This window comes from Panthera uncia, chromosome F2 (genome assembly GCF_023721935.1).
Source record: "Panthera uncia isolate 11264 chromosome F2, Puncia_PCG_1.0, whole genome shotgun sequence".
NCBI lineage: Eukaryota > Metazoa > Chordata > Mammalia > Carnivora > Felidae > Panthera > Panthera uncia.
Window position 1 is genome coordinate 859,075 of NC_064812.1, and position 4,692 is coordinate 863,766.

At 41.3% G+C, this 4,692-nt stretch overlaps 1 pseudogene; it reads left to right on the plus strand.

Moving 5' to 3' along the window:
- Positions 1-1,289: 1,289 nt before the first annotated feature.
- On the plus strand, positions 1,290-2,576 carry LOC125924914 (60S ribosomal protein L39-like; annotated as a pseudogene).
- The last annotated feature ends 2,116 nt before the right edge of the window (positions 2,577-4,692 follow it).

A 4,692-nucleotide genomic window follows, 5' to 3' on the forward strand; every position in this document is an offset into this window, starting at 1 on the left:
GTTTTATCCACGTAAGTAATCTCCATACCCAATGTGGGGCTCAAACTCATGACCCTAACACCAAGAGTCACATGCTCTTCTCACTGAGTCAGGCAGGAGGTCCTAATATTTTTTTTAAAGAATCAAATAGAGGGGCGCCTGGGTGGCTCAGTCGGTTGAGCGTCCGACTTCAGCTCAGGTCACGATCTTGCGATCTCGCGGTCCGTGAGTTCAAGCCCCGCGTGGGGCTCTGGGCTGATGGCTCAGAGCCTGGAGCCTGCTTCCGATTCTGTGTCTTCCTCTCTCTCTGCTCCTCCCACGTTCATGCCCTGTCTCTCTCTCTCTCTGTCTCAAAAATAAGTAAACGTTAAAAAAAAAAAAAATTTAAAAAAAAAGAATCAAATAGGGGGCGCCTGGGTGGCTCAGTCGGTTAAGTGTCGGACTTTGGCTTAAGTCATGATCTCACAGTCTATGAGTTCGAGCCCTGCATTGGGCTCTGTGCTGACAGCTCGGAACCTGGAGCCTGCTTCAGATTCTGGGTCTCCCTCTCTCTCTGGCCCTTCCTCTCTCACACTGTCTCTATCTCTCTCAAAAATAAAGAAACATTAAAAAAAAAATTCACTCTAGGGATTCAAAGTCAAATTTGAGCAAGCCGAAAAAAGAATCATTGAATTTGAAGATATATCAATTGAGATTATCTAGTCTTAGAAAGAAAAATAAATTAAGAAATGAACAGCGTCTCAGAGACCTGACGTACCCAAAGTAGAATGACGTAATCAAAAGAAAACAAGTCAACCAAGAATTCTATATCCAGCAAAATCATTCTTAAAAAATGAAGAAAAGCTTAAAACATTCTTAATAATAATAAACCAAAGAGGGGAGAGTTTGTTAGTGGATCTGACCTACAGGGAATACTAAAGCAAGTCCTTTGGGCTGAAATGAAAAGACACTAGACAATGATTCAGATTCACATGAAGAAATTCAGAACACCAGTACAGCTATGTGCAAAGATAAATACAAAAGACAGCATATGAGTAGTTTTTGTTTATAACTGCTTTTTTTCCTCCCTGACTTATAGGACGGCTACAGAAGCAATGTAACTCTAAGTTGATGCTCACAAAACATATGGAAATTGTCTTATAACATCTTATAATGATATAAGTGTCACTCAATCCAGAAGACACGATATTTATAAACATATATGCACCCAACGACAAAGCCTCAAAATACATGAAGCAAAAACTGACAAAACCTTTAAAGGGAGAAACTTACAATTTAACAATAATAGTTGGAGCTCTCGCCTTTTTCCCACCACCGTGGTGTGTGCGCTTGACTGTTCCTCGCCATGTTTTCTCACAAGACTTTCAGGATTAAGCGATTCCTGGCCAAGAAACAAAAGCAGAATGGGCCCATTGCCCAGTGGATTTGGATGAAAATTGGCAATTAAATCAGGCAGAACTCCAAGAGGAGGCATTGGAAAAGAACCAAGCTGGGTCTCTAAGGGATCGCACATGAGACAGCACACATACTTATGCTGCAGGAACGTCACGTGTTCCTGTCCGATGGCTCTGTAACATCCCTACTACCTGAATAACAGACATGTTTTACCAGGGAAATGATTTCCTCTGTTGCTAAGCTTCTGCTCCAGTGAGTTGGTTCAGTAATAAATATGTGAGACCTTTTGGTTGGAAAAAAAAAAACAATCATAGTTGGAAGCTTTAATACCCAACTTTCATAATGGATAGAACAATTAGATAGAAGATCAGCAAAGAAAGAGAAGACATGAAAACCACTACAGGCCAACTAGACCTAACAGGCATAATAGAACTTTCCACCCGACAACAAAAGGATACACAATCTTCTCAAGTGTATGTGAAACATTCTCCAGGACAGACCACATGTTAGGCCATAAAATAGGTCTCAGTAAATTTAAAAGGATTGAAATCATGCAAAAAATATTCTCTGACCAAAATAGAATGAAATTGCAAATCATCAGAAAGAAAGAAATTTGGAAAATTCACACTTCTGTGGAAATTAAACAACACACTCCTAAATTACTAATGGTCAAAGAGGAAATTCCAAGGAAAATTAGAAAGTACTTTGAAAAGACTAAAAACAAAAACACAACGGACCAAAACTTATGGGATACGGCAAAAGCAGTGCTCAGAGAAATTGATATCTTTAAATACCTACACTGAAAATAACAAACACCTCAAATTAATAAACTAATCTTTCACCTTAAGAAGGTAGAGAAGAGTAAACTAAACTCAAAGCAGGCAGAAGGATGGGAATAGTAAAGATTAGAACGGAAACAGAGAATAGAAAAACAGTAGGAAAAAAATCAATGAAACCAAAAGTTGGTTCTTTAAAAAGATATATAGGTGCGCTGTGTGGGTCAGTCAGTTGAGAGTCCGACTTCAGCTCAGGTCATGACCTTATAGTTGGTGAGTTCGAGCCCCACATCAGGCTCACTGCTGTCAGCCTGTCAGCACAGAGCCCACTTCATATCCTCTGTCCCCCTCTCTCTGCGCCTCTCCTGCTTTCACTCTCTCAAAAATAAATAAACATTAAATGAAAAGATAAATAAAATAGAAAAGCCTTTAGCTAGACAGACCAAGAGGAAAAGAGAAGACTGAAATCACTAAAATCATGTATGAAAAAGGGGACATTACTACTGACCTTACAGAAATAAAAATGATTATAAGGAAATACTATGAACAACCATATGCCAACACATTAGATGATCTGGATGAAATGAAATAATTCCTAGAAAGATATAAACTAGAAATTTTGTTTTAAAATTTTTAAAAAATGTTTTTATTTATTTCTGAGAGAGAGAGAGAGAGAGCATGAGCAGGGGAGGGACAGAGAGAGAGGGAGACACAGAATCGGAAGCAGGCTCCAGACTCTGACCTGTCAGCAGCACACAGCCCGACGCGGGGCTCAAACCCGCCGACCACGAGATCATGACCTGAGCCGAAGTCGGGTGCTTAACCGACTGAGCCCCCCAGGTGCCCCAGAAATAGAAAATTTCTACTCTTACAGTGGACCTGAAACAGGTGAAGAGAGATCGCAATCTAAAAATCTTCCCTCATTAAAAGCCCAGATGACTTTACTACCAAAGTCCACCAGAAGTTTAATGAAGAATCAACATCAGTTTGTCATAAGCTTTCAAAAAGGGAAGACTCACTAACTCAATCTAAGAGGCCAGCATTACCATGATAACAAAACCAGACAAAGACATCACAAGAAAAGAAAACTACAGACCAATATCCCTTATGAACATGGATGCAAAAATTCTCCACAAAATTCTAGCAACCCAAACCCACCAGCATTTATTTATTTTTTTTTTTTAATTTTTTTTCAATGTTTATTTATCGTTGAGAGACAGAGAGAGACAAAGCGCGAGCAGGGGAGGAACAGAAAGAGAGGGAGACACAGAACCCAAAGCAGGCTCCAGGCTCTGAGCTGTCCGCACAGAGCCCGACACGGGGTTGAACTCAAGGACTGCGAGATCACGACCTGAGCAGAAGTCGGACGCTCAGCCGACTGAGCCACCCAGGCGCCCCCCCACCAGCATTTAAAAGGATTATTCCCAGTACCAACTGGAAAATATCCCAGGATTGCAAGTTGTGTTCAACAAATGAAAGTTAATCAATGTAACGCGCCATATTAAATAAATAGAGGGAGGAAACCACATGATCATCAACAGATAGAATAAGAGCATTTGACAAAACATAGCATCTGTCCATGACCAAAACACTTAGCAAAGCAGAAAGAGTAGGGAAGTTTCTCCACCCGATAAAGGGCATCTAGGAAAAACCCACAGGGAACATCATACTTGATGGTGGAGGGAGGACAGCTTTCCTTCCAAGATCAGGAGCCAGACAAGGGCACCAACTTTCACCTCTCCTGTTCAACCTGTGCAGGAGATGCCAGCCAGGCAATTAGGCGAGAAAATAACCCAAAGTCATCCTGATTGGAAAGGAAGAAGTAAAGGCATTTCTCTCTGTAGATGACATGATCTTAAATATAGAAAACACTAGAAAGCACGCCAGAAAACTGGTAGCTGTAAGAAGCGAGTTTGGCGAGACTTGAGATATGAGATCAACATACAAAACTCGGCTGTGTTTCATACTAACAAGGAACAATCCAAAATGAAACTGAGAAAAATCCCATTAAGAAGAGCATTAAAAACAATAAAATATTTAGTAATAAGTTTAGCCAAAGAAGTGGTTGTGTACTGGAAACTATAAAGTGTTGTTGAAAGAAATTAGAAAAGATCTAAATAAATGGAAAGTCATCTTGTGTTCAGGGATCAGAGATTTCCCATCAGTAGATGGCACCGATCCCCAAGTTCATCTGCAGAGTCAGTGCAATCTCCAACATTTCCAGCTGTGCTTTTCGGCAAAAATGGACAGGCTAGGGCGCCTGGGTGCGTCGGTTGGTTGAGCATCTGATTCTTGATTTCGGCTCCAGACATGGTCTCCGGTTCATGGGTTTGAGCCCTGCACTGGGCTCTGTGCTGGTGGCGGCGGCGGCGGGGGGGGGGGGGGGGCCTGCTTGGGATTCTCTCTCTCCCTCTGCCCCTCCCCCACGTGTGCTCACTCCCTATCTCTCTTTATTAAATAAACATTTAAAAACAATGGATAAGCTAATCCTAAAATTCCTGTGAAGCTGTAGGAGACTCAGAATGGCCAAACAATCTTCAAA